This window comes from Chiloscyllium plagiosum, unplaced genomic scaffold (genome assembly GCF_037043375.1).
Source record: "Chiloscyllium plagiosum isolate Xiang-an unplaced genomic scaffold, Cpla_swu_hap1 HiC_scaffold_1, whole genome shotgun sequence".
Lineage (NCBI taxonomy): Eukaryota > Metazoa > Chordata > Chondrichthyes > Orectolobiformes > Hemiscylliidae > Chiloscyllium > Chiloscyllium plagiosum.
In genome coordinates, this window is record NW_028270139.1 from 18,795,484 (window position 1) to 18,814,224 (window position 18,741).

Genomic DNA, 18,741 nt, shown 5'->3' on the forward strand with positions numbered 1-18,741 from the left:
CTCCTCACCCACACACCTCACCCACTCACCTCACCTACACCCCTTACCTAATCCCCTCACACACTCACCTCACCCACTCCCCTCACCCACACCCCTCACCCATACCACTCACCTACTCCTCTCACCCACTCCCCTCACCCACAACCCTCACCCATACTCCTCACCCACTCCCCTCAGCCATGCCCTCACCCACACCCCTCATCTACATCCCTCACACACTCCCCTCACCCACACCCCTCACCCACTCCCCCCACCCACACCCCTCACCCACTCCCATCATCCACACCCCTCACCCACACCCCTCACCCACTCCCCTCACCTAATCCCCTTACCCACACCCTTCACCCATACACCTCACCCACATCAATCACTCACTCCCCTCACCTAATCCCCTCTCCCACACACCTCACCCACTCTGCTCACCCACACCCCTCACCCATCCCCCTCACCAACACCCCTCACCTACTCCCCTCACCCACACCCCTCACCCACCCCCCTCACCCACACCACTCACCCACATCCTCACACCCACACCCCTCACCCACTCCCCTCACCCACACCCCTCACCTAACCCCTCACCCACTCCCTTCACCCACTCACCTCACCCACACCCCTCACCCACACTCACCTCACACACTCCCCTCACCCACACCCCTCACCCACACCACTCACCCACTCCCCTCACCCACTCCTCTCACCCACTCCCCTCACCCACACCCCTCACCCACACCCCTCACCCACACCACTCACCCACTCCCCTCACTTACTCCCCTCACCCACACCCATCACCCACTCCCCTCACCCACACCCCTCACCCACTCCCCTCACCCACTCCCCTCACCCACTCCCCTCACCCACTCCCCTCACCCACAAACCTCACCCACTCCCCTCACACACTCACCTCACCCACTCCCCTCACCCACACCCGTCACCCACTCGCTTCACCCACTCTCCTCACCCACACACCTCACCCACTCACCTCACCTACACCCCTTACCTAATCCCCTCACACACTCACCTCACCCACTCCCCTCACCCACACCCCTCACCCATACCACTCACCTACTCCTCTCACCCACTCCCCTCACCCACAACCCTCACCCATACTCCTCACCCACTCCCCTCAGCCACTCCCCTCACCCACACCCCTCATCTACATCCCTCACACACTCCCCTCACCCACACCCCTCACCCACTCCCCCCACCCACACCCCTCACCCACTCCCATCATCCACACCCCTCACCCACACCCCTCACCCACTCCCCTCACCTAATCCCCTTACCCACACCCCTCACCCATACACCTCACCCACATCAATCACTCACTCCCCTCACCTAATCCCCTCTCCCACACACCTCACCCACTCTGCTCACCCACACCCCTCACCCACCCCCTCACCAACACCCCTCACCTACTCCCCTCACCCACACCCCTCACCCACCCCCCTCACCCACACCACTCACCCACATCCTCACACCCACACCCCTCACCCACACCCCTCACCCACACCACTCACCCACTCCCCTCACTTACTCCCCTCACACACCCCTCACCCACACCCCTCACCCACACCCCTCACCCACTCCCCTCACCCACTCCCCTCACCCACTCCCCTCACCCACTCCCATCACCCACATACCTCACCCACACCCATCACCCACACCCCTCACCCACACCCCTCACCCACTCCCCTCATCCACACCCCTCACCCAAACCCCTCACCCACTCCCCTCACCTATTCCACTCAACCACACCCCTCACCCACACCACTCACCCACATCCCCACACCCACACCCCTCACCCATTCCCCTCACCCACAACCCTCACCTACACCCCTCAACCACTCCTCTCACCCACTCACCTCACCGACACCCCTCAACCACACCCCTCGTCCACTCCCCTCAGCCACACCCCTCACCCACTCCCCTCACAGACTCACCTCACCCACTCCCCTCACCCACACCCCTCACCCACACCACTCACCCACACCACTCACCCACACCTCTCACCCACTCCTCTCACCCACACGCCTCACCCACACCACTCACCCACATCACTCACCCACTCCCCTCACCCACTCCCCTCACCCACTCCCCTCACCCACTCCCCTCACCCACACGCCTCACCCACACCACTCACCCACATCACTCACCCACTCCCCTCACCCACTCCCCTCACCCACGCTCCTCACCCACGCTCCTCACCCACGCTCCTCACCCACACCCCTCACCTACACCCCTCACCCACTCTCCTCACCCACTCCCCTCACACACTCCCCTCACCCACTCCCCTCACCTACTCCCCTCACCTATTGCACTCACCTACACCCTCACGCACTCCACTCACCTACTCCCCTCAACACCCCTCATATATACCCCTCACCTACACCCCTCACCTACTCCCCTCACCCATTCCCCTCACCTACTCCCCTCATCTACTCCTCTCACCACTTCCCTCAACAATTTCCTTCACCTACTCCCCTCACCCACTCCTTTCACCATTCCTCTCGCACTCCCCTCACCTACACCCCTCACCCACGCTCCTCACCCACGCTCCTCACCCACACCCCTCACCCACACTCACCTCACACACTCCCCTCACCCACACCCCTCACCCACACCACTCACCCACTCCCCTCACCCACTCCCCTCACCCACTCCTCTCACCCACTCCCCTCACCCACACCCCTCACCTACTCCCCTCACCCACACACCTCACCTACTTCCCTCACCCACTCCCCTCACCTATTCCACTCAACCACACCCCTCACCCACACCACTCACCCACATCCCCTCACCCACACCCCTCACCCACTCCCCTCACCCACACCCCTCACCTACACCCCTCAACCACTCCTCTCACCCACTCACCTCACCGACACCCCTCAACCACACCCCTCGTCCACTCCCCTCACCCACACCCCTCACCCACTCCCCTCACACACTCACCTCACCCACTCCCCTCACCCACACCCCTCACCCACACCACTCGCCCACACCACTCACCCACACCTCTCACCCACTCCTCTCACCCACTCCCCTCACCCACACGCCTCACCCACACCACTCACCCACATCACTCACCCACTCCCCTCACCCACTCCCCTCACCCACTCCCCTCACCCACACGCCTCACCCACACCACTCACCCACATCACTCACCCACTCCCCTCACCCACTCCCCTCACCCACGCTCCTCACCCACGCTCCTCACCCACGCTCCTCACCCACACCCCTCACCTACACCTCTCACCCACTCCTCTCACCCACTCCCCTCACCCACACGCCTCACCCACACCACTCACCCACATCACTCACCCACTCCCCTCACCCACTCCCCTCACCCACTCCCCTCACCCACACGCCTCACCCACACCACTCACCCACATCACTCACCCACTCCCCTCACCCACTCCCCTCACCCACTCTCCTCACCCACTCCCCTCACACACTCCCCTCACCCACTCCCCTCACCTACTCCCCTCACCTATTGCACTCACCTACACCCTCACCCACTCCACTCACCTACTCCCCTCAACACCCCTCATATATACCCCTCACCTACACCCCTCACCTACTCCCCTCACCCATTCCCCTCACCTACTCCCCTCATCTACTCCTCTCACCACTTCCCTCAACAATTTCCTTCACCTACTCCCCTCACCCACTCCTTTCACCATTCCTCTCGCACTCCCCTCACCTACACCCCTCACCCACGCTCCTCACCCACGCTCCTCACCCACTCCCCTCACCCACTCACCTCACCCACTCACCTCACCCACTCCCCTCACCCACCCTACTCATCACTCACCTCACCCACTCACCTCACCTACACCCCTCACCCACTCACCTCACCCACTCACCTCACCCACTCCCCTCACCCACACCCCTCACCCATACCACTCACCCACTCCCCTCACCCACATCCCCACACCCACACCCCTCACCCACTCCCCTCACCCACACCCCTCACCTACACCCCTCAACCACTCCTCTCACCCACTCACCTCACCGACACCCCTCAACCACACCCCTCGTCCACTCCCCTCACCCACACCCCTCACCCACTCCCCTCACACACTCACCTCACCCACTCCCCTCACCCACACCCCTCACCCACACCACTCACCCACACCACTCACCCACACCTCTCACCCACTCCTCTCACCCACTCCCCTCACCCACACGCCTTACCCACACCACTTACCCACATCACTCACCCACTCCCCTCACCCACTCCCCTCACCCACTCCCCTCACCCACACGCCTCACCCACACCACTCACCCACATCACTCACCCACTCCCCTCACCCACTCCCCTCACCCACGCTCCTCACCCACGCTCCTCACCCACGCTCCTCACCCACACCCCTCACCTACACCCCTCACCCACTCTCCTCACCCACTCCCCTCACACACTCCCCTCACCCACTCCCCTCACCTACTCCCCTCACCTATTGCACTCACCTACACCCTCACGCACTCCACTCACCTACTCCCCTCAACACCCCTCATATATACCCCTCACCTACACCCCTCACCTACTCCCCTCACCCATTCCCCTCACCTACTCCCCTCATCTACTCCTCTCACCACTTCCCTCAACAATTTCCTTCACCTACTCCCCTCACCCACTCCTTTCACCATTCCTCTCGCACTCCCCTCACCTACACCCCTCACCCACGCTCCTCACCCACGCTCCTCACCCACTCCCCTCACCCACTCCCCTCACCCACTCACCTCACCCACTCCCCTCACCCACACTACTCACCACTCACCTCACCCACTCACCTCACCTACACCCCTCACCCACTCACCTCACCCACTCACCTCACCCACTCCCCTCACCCACACCCCTCACCCATACCACTCACCCACTCCCCTCACCCACAACCCTCACCCACAACCCTCACCCATACTCCTCACCCACTCCCCTCAGCCACTCCCCTCACCCACACCCCTCATCTACACTCTTCACACCCTCCCCTCACCCACACCCCTCACCCACTCCCCCCATCCACACCCCTCACCCACTCACCTCACCTACACCCCTCACCCACTCCCCTCACCCACTCACCTCACCTACACCCCTCACCCACTCCCCTCACCCACTCCCCTCACCCACAAACCTCACCCACTCCCCTCACACACTCACCTCACCCACTCCCCTCACCCACACCCGTCACCAACTCGCTTCACCCACTCTCCTCACCCACACACCTCACCCACTCACCTCACCTACACCCCTTACCTAATCCCCTCACACACTCACCTCACCCACTCCCCTCACCCACACCCCTCACCCATACCACTCACCTACTCCTCTCACCCACTCCCCTCACCCACAATCCTCACCCATACTCCTCACCCACTCCCCTCAGCCACTCCCCTCACCCACACCCCTCATCTACATCCCTCACACACTCCCCTCACCCACACCCCTCACCCACTCCCCCCACCCACACCCCTCACCCACTCCCATCATCCACACCCCTCACCCACACCCCTCACCCACTCCCCTCACCTAATCCCCTTACCCACACCCTTCACCCATACACCTCACCCACATCAATCACTCACTCCCCTCACCTAATCCCCTCTCCCACACACCTCACCCACTCTGCTCACCCACACCCCTCACCCATCCCCCTCACCAACACCCCTCACCTACTCCCCTCACCCACACCCCTCACCCACCCCCCTCACCCACACCACTCACCCACATCCTCACACCCACACCCCTCACCCACTCCCCTCACCCACACCCCTCACCGAACCCCTCACCCACTCCCTTCACCCACTCACCTCACCCACACCCCTCACCCACACTCACCTCACACACTCCCCTCACCGACACCCCTCTCCCACACCACTCACCCACTCCCCTCACCCACTCCTCTCACCCACTCCCCTCACCCACACCCCTCACCCACACCCCTCACCCACACCACTCACCCACTCTCCTCACTTACTCCCCTCACCCACACCCATCACCCACTCCCCTCACCCACACCCCTCACCCACTCCCCTCACCCACTCCCCTCACCCACTCCCCTCACCCACAAACCTCACCCACTCCCCTCACACACTCACCTCACCCACTCCCCTCACCCACACCCGTCACCCACTCGCTTCACCCACTCTCCTCACCCACACACCTCACCCACTCACCTCACCTACACCCCTTACCTAATCCCCTCACACACTCACCTCACCCACTCCCCTCACCCACACCCCTCACCCATACCACTCACCTACTCCTCTCACCCACTCCCCTCACCCACAACCCTCACCCATACTCCTCACCCACTCCCCTTAGCCACTCCCCTCACCCACACCCCTCATCTACATCCCTCACACACTCCCCTCACCCACACCCCTCACCCACTCCCCCCACCCACACCCCTCACCCACTCCCATCATCCACACCCCTCACCCACACCCCTCACCCACTCCCCTCACCTAATCCCCTTACCCACACCCCTCACCCATACACCTCACCCACATCAATCACTCACTCCCCTCACCTAATCCCCTCTCCCACACACCTCACCCACTCTGCTCACCCACACCCCTCACCCACCCCCCTCACCAACACCCCTCACCTACTCCCCTCACCCACACCCCTCACCCACCCCCTCACCCACACCACTCACCCACATCCTCACACCCACACCACTCACCCACTCCCCTCACTTACTCCCCTCACCCACACCCATCACCCACTCCCCTCACCCACACCCCTCACCCACACCCCTCACCCACTCCCCTCACCCACTCCCATCACCCACATACCTCACCCACACCCATCACCCACACCCCTCACCCACACCCCTCACCCACTCCCCTCATCCACACCCCTCACCCAAACCCCTCACCCACTCCCCTCACCCACACCCCTCACCTACTCCCCTCACCCACACACCTCACCTACTTCCCTCACCCACTCCCCTCACCTATTCCACTCAACCACACCCCTCACCCACACCACTCACCCACATCCCCACACCCACACCCCTCACCCACTCCCCTCACCCACACCCCTCACCTACACCCCTCAACCACTCCTCTCACCCACTCACCTCACCGACACCCCTCAACCACACCCCTCGTCCACTCCCCTCACCCACACCCCTCACCCACTCCCCTCACACACTCACCTCACCCACTCCCCTCACCCACACCCCTCACCCACACCCCTCACCCACACCACTCACCCACACCACTCACCCACACCTCTCACCCACTCCCCTCACCCACTCCCCTCACCCACACGCCTCACCCACACCACTCACCCACATCACTCACCCACTCCCCTCACCCACTCCCCTCACCCACTCCCCTCACCCACACGCCTCACCCACACCACTCACCCACATCACTCACCCACTCCCCTCACCCACGCTCCTCACCCACGCTCCTCACCCACACCCCTCACCTACACCCCTCACCCACTCTCCTCACCCACTCCCCTCACACACTCCCCTCACCCACTCCCCTCACCTACTCCCCTCACCTATTGCACTCACCTACACCCTCACGCACTCCACTCACCTACTCCCCTCAACACCCCTCATATATACCCCTCACCTACACCCCTCACCTACTCCCCTCACCCATTCCCCTCACCTACTCCCCTCATCTACTCCTCTCACCACTTCCCTCAACAATTTCCTTCACCTACTCCCCTCACCCACTCCTTTCACCATTCCTCTCGCACTCCCCTCACCTACACCCCTCACCCACGCTCCTCACCCACGCTCCTCACCCACTCCCCTCACCCACTCACCTCACCCACTCACCTCACCCACTCCCCTCACCCACACTACTCATCACTCACCTCACCCACTCACCTCACCTACACCCCTCACCCACTCACCTCACCCACTCACCTCACCCACTCCCCTCACCCACACTCCTCACCCATACCACTCACCCACTCCCCTCACCCACAACCCTCACCCACAACCCTCACCCATACTCCTCACCCACTCCCCTCAGCCACTCCCCTCACCCACACCCCTCATCTACACTCTTCACACACTCCCCTCACCCACACCCCTCACCCACTCCCCCCATCCACACCCCTCACCCACTCACCTCACCTACACCCCTCACCCACTCCCCTCACCCACTCACCTCACCTACACCCCTCACCCACTCCCCTCACCCACTCACCTCACCTACACCCCTCACCTACACCCCTCACCCACTCCCCTCACCCACTCCCCTCACCCACAAACCTCACCCACTCCCCTCACACACTCACCTCACCCACTCCCCTCACCCACACCCGTCACCCACTCGCTTCACCCACTCTCCTCACCCACACACCTCACCCACTCACCTCACCTACACCCCTTACCTAATCCCCTCACACACTCACCTCACCCACTCCCCTCACCCACACCCCTCACCCATACCACTCACCTACTCCTCTCACCCACTCCCCTCACCCACAACCCTCACCCATACTCCTCACCCACTCCCCTCAGCCGCTCCCCTCACCCACACCCCTCATCTACATCCCTCACACACTCCCCTCACCCACACCCCTCACCCACTCCCATCATCCACACCCCTCACCCACACCCCTCACCCACTCCCATCATCCACACCCCTCACCCACACCCCTCACCCACTCCCCTCACCTAATCCCCTTACCCACACCCCTCACCCATACACCTCACCCACATCAATCACTCACTCCCCTCACCTAATCCCCTCTCCCACACACCTCACCCACTCTGCTCACCCACACCCCTCACCCACTCCCATCATCCACACCCCTCACCCACACCCCTCACCCACTCCCCTCACCTAATCCCCTCTCCCACACACCTCACCCACTCTGCTCACCCACACCCCTCACCCACCCCCCTCACCCACACCCCTCACCTACTCCCCTCACCCACACCCCTCACCCACGCTCCTCACCCACGTCCTCACCCACTCCCCTCACCCACTCACCTCACCCACTCACCTCACCCACTCCCCTCACCCACACTACTCATCACTCACCTCACCCACTCACCTCACCTACACCCCTCACCCACTCACCTCACCCACTCACCTCACCCACTCCCCTCACCCACACCCCTCACCCATACCACTCACCCACTCCCCTCACCCACTCCCCTCACCCACAACCCTCACCCACAACCCTCACCCATACTCCTCACCCACTCCCCTCAGCCACTCCCCTCACCCACACCCCTCATCTACACTCTTCACACACTCCCCTCACCCACACCCCTCACCCACTCCCCCCATCCACACCCCTCACTCACTCACCTCACCTACACCCCTCACCCACTCCCCTCACCCACTCACCTCACCTACACCCCTCACCCACTCCCCTCACCCACTCACCTCACCTACACCCCTCACCTACACCCCTCACCCACTCCCCTCACCCACTCCCCTCACCCACAAACCTCACCCACTCCCCTCACACCCACCTCACCCACTCCCCTCACCCACACCCGTCACCCACTCGCTTCACCCACTCTCCTCACCCACACACCTCACCCACTCATCTCACCTACACCCCTTACCTAATCCCCTCACACACTCACCTCACCCACTCCCCTCACCCACACCCCTCACCCATACCACTCACCTACTCCTCTCACCCACTCCCCTCACCCACAACCCTCACCCATACTCCTCACCCACTCCCCTCAGCCGCTCCCCTCACCCACACCCCTCATCTACATCCCTCACACACTCCCCTCACCCACACCCCTCACCCACTCCCATCATCCACACCCCTCACCCACACCCCTCACCCACTCCCATCATCCACACCCCTCACCCACACCCCTCACCCACTCCCCTCACCTAATCCCCTTACCCACACCCCTCACCCATACACCTCACCCACATCAATCACTCACTCCCCTCACCTAATCCCCTCTCCCACACACCTCACCCACTCTGCTCACCCACACCCCTCACCCACTCCCATCATCCACACCCCTCACCCACACCCCTCACCCACTCCCCTCACCTAATCCCCTCTCCCACACACCTCACCCACTCTGCTCACCCACACCCCTCACCCACCCCCCTCACCCACACCCCTCACCTACTCCCCTCACCCACACCCCTCACCCACCCCCCTCACCCACACCACTCACCCACATCCTCACACCCACACCCCTCACCCACTCCCCTCACCCACACCCCCTCACCTAACCCCTCACCCACTCCCTTCACCCACTCACCTCACCCACACCCCTCACCCACACTCACCTCACACACTCCCCTCACCCACACCCCTCACCCACACCACTCACCCACTCCCCTCACCCACTCCTCTCACCCACTCCCCTCACCCACACCCCTCACCCACACCTCTCACCCACACCACTCACCCACTCCCCTCACTTACTCCCCTCACCCACACCCATCACCCACTCCCATCACCCACACACCTCACCCACACCCATCACCCACACCCCTCACCCACACCCCTCACCCACTCCCCTCATCCACACCCCTCACCCAAACCCCTCACCCACTCCCCTCACCCACACCCCTCACCTACTCCCCTCACCCACACACCTCACCTACTTCCCTCACCCACTCCCCTCACCTATTCCACTCAACCACACCCCTCACCCACACCACTCACCCACATCCCCACACCCACACCCCTCACCCACTCCCCTCACCCACACCCCTCACCTACACCCCTCAACCACTCCTCTCACCCACTCACCTCACCGACACCCCTCAACCACACCCCTCGTCCACTCCCCTCACCCATACCCCTCACCCACTCCCCTCACACACTCACCTCACCCACTCCCCTCACCCACACCCCTCACCCACACCACTCACCCACACCACTCACCCAAACCTCTCAACCACTCCTCTCACCCACTCCCCTCACCCACACGCCTCACCCACACCACTCACCCACATCACTCACCCACTCTCCTCACCCACTCCCCTCACCCACTCACCTCACCTACACCCCTCACCCACTCCCCTCACCCACACCCCTCACCCACACCCTTCACCCACTCCCCTCACCCACACCCCTCACCCACACCACTCACCCACTTCTCTCACCCACCCCTCTCACCCACTCCTCTCACCCACTCCACTCACCCACAAACCTCACCCATACTCCTCACCCACTCCCCTCACCCACACCTCTCATCTACACCCCTCACACACTCCCCTCACCCACACCCCTCACCCACACCACTCACCCACTCCTCTCACCCGCGCCTCTCACCCACTCCTCTCACCCACTCCACTCACCCACAAACCTCACCCATACTCCTCACCCACTCCCCCACCCACACTCCTCATTCACACCCCTCACTTACTCCCCTCACCCACACCCATCACCCACCCCCTCACCCACTCCGCTCACTCACTCCCCTCGCCCACACCCCTCACCCACTCCCCTTACCTACTCCCCTCACCCACACCCCTCACCCACTCTCCTCACTCACTCCCCTCACCTACTCCCCTCACCCACACCCCTCACCCACTCTCCTCACCCACACCCCTCACCTACCCCCCTCACCCACATCCCTCACCTACTCCCCTCACCCACACCCCTCATCCACTCCCCTTACCCACTCCCCTCACACACTCCCCTCACCCACACCCCTCACCCTCTCCCCTCACCCACACCCCTCACCCACTCCCCTCACCCACACCCCTCACCCACTCCCATCACCCACTCCCATCACCCACTCCCATCACCCACTCTCTTCACCCACCCCTCACCCACACCCCTCACCCACACCATTCACCCACTCCCCTCACTCACTCCCCTCATCTACACCCCTCACACACTCCCCTCACCCACTCCCCTCACCCACTCCCCCACCCACACTCCTCACTCACACCCCTTACTTACTCCCCTCACCCACACCCATCACCCAACTCCTCACCAACTCCCCTCACCCACTCCCCTCACTCACTCCCCTCGCCCACACCCCTCACCCACTCCCCTCACACACTCCCCTCACCTGTTCCCCTCACCCACTCCCCTCACCCACACCCATCACCCACCCCCTCACCCACTCCCCTCACCCACTCCCCTCACCCACTCCCCTCACCCACACCCCTCACCTACACCCCTCACCCACTCTCCTCACCCACTCCCCTCACACACTCCCCTCACCCACTCCACTCACCTACTCCCCTCAACACCCCTCATATATACCCCTCACCTACAACCCTCACCTACTCCCCTCACCCATTCCCCTCACCTACTCCCCTCATCTACTCCTCTCACCACTTCCCTCAACAATTTCCTTCACCTACTCCCCTCACCCACTCCTTTCACCATTCCTCTCGCACTCCCCTCACCTACACCCCTCACCCACGCTCCTCACCCACGCTCCTCACCCACGCTCCTCACCCACACCCCTCACCTACACCCCTCACCCACTCTCCTCACCCACTCCCCTCACACACTCCCCTCACCCACTCCCCTCACCTACTCCCCTCACCTATTGCACTCACCTACACCCTCACCCACTCCACTCACCTACTCCCCTCAACACCCCTCATATATACCCCTCACCTACACCCCTCACCTACTCCCCTCACCCATTCCCCTCACCTACTCCCCTCATCTACTCCTCTCACCACTTCCCTCAACAATTTCCTTCACCTACTCCCTCACCCACTCCTTTCACCATTCCTCTCGCACTCCCCTCACCTACACCCCTCACCCACGCTCCTCACCCACGCTCCTCACCCACGCTCCTCACCCACGCTCCTCACCCACGCTCCTCACCCCCACTCTGCTCACCTACTCCCCTCTCCTCTCCCCTCACCTACTCCCCTTATCTACTCCCCTCACTACTCCCCTCACCAATCCCTCACCCATTTGTACCATCTACTTCTCTCACCTATTCCCCTCACCTACTCCCCTCACCATTTCCCTCACTTATTTCACTCATCTCCCCACTCAGCACGTCTCTCACATACTCCCCTCACTACTCCCCACACCTACTCCCTTCACCACTGCCCTCACCACCCCCTCACCATTCCCCTCATCTATTTACCTCACCACTCCCCTCACTTTCTCCCCTCACATACATCCCTCACCACTCCCCCATCTCTCCCCTCATCACTCCCCTCATCACTCCCCCTCAGCACTCCCCCATCACTCCACTCATCACTCCCTCTCACCACTCCCCTCATCACTCCCCTCATTGCTCCCCCTCAGCACTCCCCATTATTCCCTTATCACTCCCCTCATCACTCCCCTCGTCGCTCCCCCTCAGCACTCCCCAAACATGTCCCTCACTACTCCCCTCATCACTCCTCTCATCACTCCCCCTCAGCACTCCCCTCATCATTCCCCTCATTACTCCCTCTCACCACTTCCCTTATCACTCCCCCTCAGAACTCCCCCATCACTCCCCTCATCGCTCCCCCTCAGCACTCCCCCATCACTTCCCTCATCACGCCCCTCAACACTCCCTCTCACCACTCCCCTCACCACTCCCCTCATTGCTCCCCCTCAACACTCCCCCATCACTCCCCTCATCACTCACCCATCACTCCCTCTCAGCACTCCCCTCATCACTCCCTCTCACCACTCCCCTCATCGCTCCCTCTCACCAATACCCTCATCATTCCCCTCATCAATCCCCTCATCGCTCCCACTCACCACTCCCCCATCTCTCCCCTCATCACTCCCCTCATCACTCCCCCTCAGCACTCCCCCATCACTCCACTCATCACTCCCTCTCACCACTCCCCTCATCACTCCCCTCATTGCTCCCCCTCAGCACTCCCCATTATTCCCTTATCACTCCCCTCATCACTCCCCTCGTCGCTCCCCCTCAGCACTCCCCAAACATGTCCCTCACTACTCCCCTCATCACTCCTCTCATCACTCCCCCTCAGCACTCCCCTCATCATTCCCCTCATTACTCCCTCTCACCACTTCCCTTATCACTCCCCCTCAGAACTCCCCCATCACTCCCCTCATCGCTCCCCCTCAGCACTCCCCCATCACTTCCCTCATCACGCCCCTCAACACTCCCTCTCACCACTCCCCTCACCACTCCCCTCATTGCTCCCCCTCAACACTCCCCCATCACTCCCCTCATCACTCACCCATCACTCCCTCTCAGCACTCCCCTCATCACTCCCTCTCACCACTCCCCTCATCGCTCCCTCTCACCAATACCCTCATCATTCCCCTCATCAATCCCCTCATCGCTCCCACTCACCACTCCCCCATCTCTCCCCTCATCACTCCCCTCATCACTCCCCCTCAGCACTCCTCCATCACTCCACTCATCACTCCCTCTCACCACTCCCCTCATCACTCCCCTCATTGCTCCCCCTCAGCACTCCCCATTATTCCCTTATCACTCCCCTCATCACTCCCCTCGTCGCTCCCCCTCAGCACTCCCCAAACATGTCCCTCACTACTCCCCTCATCACTCCTCTCATCACTCCCCCTCAGCACTCCCCTCATCATTCCCCTCATTACTCCCTCTCACCATTTCCCTTATCACTCCCCCTCAGAACTCCCCCATCACTCCCCTCATCGCTCCCCCTCAGCACTCCCCCATCACTTCCCTCATCACGCCCCTCAACACTCCCTCTCACCACTCCCCTCACCACTCCCCTCATTGCTTCCCCTCAACACTCCCCCATCACTCCCCTCATCACTCACCCATCACTCCCTCTCAGCACTCCCCTCATCACTCCCTCTCACCACTCCCCTCATCGCTCCCTCTCACCAATACCCTCATCATTCCCCTCATCAATCCCCTCATCGCTCCCACTCAGCACTTGCCTCATCACTCCCCTCTTCACTCCCTCTCACCACTCCCCCTCACCATTCCCCTCATCACTCCCTCGCACCACTCCCCTCATCACTCCCTTTCACCACTCCCCTCATCACTCCTTCTCACCACTTCCCTCATCACTCCCCCATCACACCCCTCATCACTCCCCCTCAGCACTCCCCATCACCCCCCTCATCACTCCCCATCACTCCCCTCAACACTCCCTCTCAGCACTCCCCTCATCACTCCCTCACCACTCCCCTCATCACTGCCCTCATCACTCCCTCTGAGCACTCCCCTCATCACTCCCTCTGAGCACTCCCCTCATCACTCCCTCTCACCACTCCTCTCAACACTCCCTCTCACCACTCCCCTTAACTCTGCCCTCACCACTCTCCTCGCACTCCCCTCATCACTCCCCCTCAGCACTCCCCCATCACTCCTCCTCACCACTCCCCTCACCACTTCCCTCATCACTCCCCTTATCACTCCCTCTCACCAGTCCCCTCATCACTCCCCTCACCACTCCCCTCATCACTCCTCCTCAGCACTCCCCCATCACTCCCCCTCACCAATCCCCTCAACACTTCCGTCATCACTCCCCTCATCACACCCTTCATCGCTCCCCCTCAGCACTCCCCCATCACTCCCCTCGTCACTCCCTCTCACCACTCCCCTCATCACTCCCCTCATCACTCCCTTCATCACTCCCCCTCAGCACTCCCCTATCACTCCCCTCACCACTCCCCTCATCACTCCCTCTCACCACTCCCCTCATCACTCCCTCTCACCACTCCCCTCATCACTCCCCTCACCACTCCCCTCATCACTCCCCCTCACCACTCCCCTCATCACTCCCCTCACCACTCCCCTCATCACTCCCCTCATCACTCCCCTCATCACTCCCCTCATCACTCCCCTCACCACTCCCCTCATCACTCCCCTCACCACTCCCCTCATCACTCCCCTCATCACTCCCCTCATCACTCCCCTCATCACTCCCCTCATCACTCCCCTCACCACTCCCCTCATCACTCCCCTCATCACTCCCCTCATCACTCCCTCATCACTCCCCTCACCACTCCCCTCACCACTCTCCTCATCACTCCCCTCATCGCTTTCTCTCACCATTCCTCCTTACCTATTCTCTCTCACCTTGCCATCCATCACTCCCTCCATTCCTCTTACTTCCCCACTTGCCTCACTTCCCCCATTCCACTCACTTCTCCCTCACTCCTCACAATTCTGTCAGTGAACCCATCACCACTCCCCTTGCTTCCTCCACTCACCTCACCACTCACTTTACTCACAATGGTTTATAATTAGCATCTCTAAAATTCTTAAAAGGATCAATCTAAATTACTTTTTAATCAAAATTCGAATATGACTAAGCACCATTGGTCACAGAGTCATTGGACCCGTTGACATGAATTTTAAAATTCAGGTTGTTGCTTCTAAAGCTAATGTGCTATTTGGATAACATTGCTGAAGGTAGCAGTGTATATAGGTTTGTACAATTTAAAGGAAAACAAATCTATGATGATGCCTGTCTTCATTCCATGTTATTTCCTGTCCTCTATTTTGCTGTTAAATATCTCGTCTGCCATTTATACAGTCATAGTCATACAGCACGGCAACATTCCCTTCAGTCCTACCAGCCCATGCTGACCATAATCCCAAATTAAATTCATCCCACCTGCCTGCTCCTGGCCCATATCCCTCGAAACCTTTCCCAATTGTGTACCTCATGTACCTATCCAAATGTCTTGTAAATGTTGCAATTGTACCCACATCCACCACTTCCTCAGGAAGTTCATTCCACATGTGACCCACTTTCTGTGTAAAAAAATTGCCCCCATGTCTTTTTTAATCTCCTTCCTCTCACCTTAAAAATGTGCCCCAAGGCTTGAAATCCCCATCCGAGGGAAAGGACAGCTACCATTTTTATTAATACCTCAAATCTTCCACACTCAGCAATTCCATGGTAAATCTCTTCTGAACCCTGTCCAGCTTAATAACATCCATTGTATAACTGGGTGACCTGAACTGAACACTATTCCAGAAGAGGCCTCACCAATGTCCTGAACAATCTCACCATGACATCCCAACACCTATACACAAGGGACAAGCAAATGCCTTCTTAACCACCCTGTCTACATGTGATGCAAATTTCAAAGAATTATATACCTGAATCCCTTGAACCCTCTGTTCTACAACACTACTCATTTCTGCTATTTATTAATTTTGTATTTTAGCAGAGTAAATTCTGATGCATGTGTTAAAGGCACTTAGTAGCAGGTCAATTCAGTACAGCATTAACATTACACTGGATTTAATGGGCATGGTGATGTCCTGGCTACTTGGTGAGTCAGTGGCAATCCTGCCTTGGCCATTTCCAGGCTCCTCAACATGATCCAAATCCAATCAGACACCTCCCTCCTGTTAACCTCAGGATTCCCAGGTCCTACAGAATGGACCATCAGAACCCAGCAGCTCTTCATTAGCAGGAGCGTCACTGGGAGCAGTCCATGACCGGAGACAGTGCTGGCAGCCCAGAAGGGAGGCAAGTGGAACCAGTGTACAGTCTGGACTAGCAATTAGCTGGCTGAAAAGATACTCCACTTCCTCCAAGACTTCCATTTCCCCACCCTCCAATGCCTCATCTTCACCATGGACATCCAGTACCTCTACACCTCCATCCACCATGACCAGGGTCTCCAAGACCTCCGTTTCTTCCTCTCCCGACATCCCCACCACTACCCTTCCACTCACACTCTTATTTGTTTGGCTGAACTGGTCCTCACTCTCAACAATTTCCCCTTCGAATCCTCCCACTTCCTCCAGACAAAAGGGTAGCCATAGGCACCTGCATGAGCCCCAGCTATGCCTGTCTCTTTGTCAGCTAGGTGGAACAGTCCATCTTCCGCAGATACACCGGCACCACTCCTAACCTTTTCCACTGCTACATTGACAACTACATCAGCACCATGTCAAGCTCCCACGAGGAAGTTGAGCAGTACATCAACTTCACCAACACATTCCACCTCGATCTTAAATTCACCTGGACCATCTCTGACACCTCTCTCCCCTTCGTGGACCTCTCCATCTCCATCAATGGTGACCAACTCAACACTGACATTTTCTACAAACGCATTGACTCCCACCCTGCCTCCTGCAAAAATGCAATCCCTTATTCCCAATTCCTCCGCCTCCGCCACATCTGCTCCCAGGATGACCAGTTCCACTATAGAACACACCAGATGACCTCCTTCTTTAGAGACCACATTTTCCCCTCCCACGTAGTTGATAATGCCCTCCAGTGCATCTCGTCCACTTCCCACACCTCCGCCCTCGAACCCCATCCCTCCAACAAGGACAGAACTCCACTGGTCCTCACCCACCCCACCAACCTCCGTATACATTGCATCATCCTCCGCCATTTCCGCCAGCTACAAACGGACCCCACCACCAGAATATATTTCCTTTGAAGATCATCCCATCCAGACCCAACCCCATCCCCATATCCCTGCATTTCCCATGGCTAATCCACCTAACTTGCACATCTTTGGACTGTGGGAGGAAACAAGAGCACTCAGAGGAAACCCACTCAGACACGGGGAGAATATGCAAACTCCACACAGACAATCACCCAAGGCTGGAATCGAACCTGGGTCCTTGGTACTGTGAGGTGGCAGTATTAACCACTGAGCCAAATACTGAGTTCCACCAGAGCCTAGCTGTAACTTAACTGGCCATTTAAGGGCCTCTGTAGATGTTTAAGAGGTGGGAAGGCTGTGCTCAATCCTTCCTGTTCCAGACCTGTTTGGAGGCAGTTGGGAATGTGACAAGCTCTCACCCAAGGCTGACCCACCCCATTATCTGGTCCTCCTATCACACATCCAATTCCACTCCAGAGGGAATATTACATTCTGTTCATCGTGGTGACAAA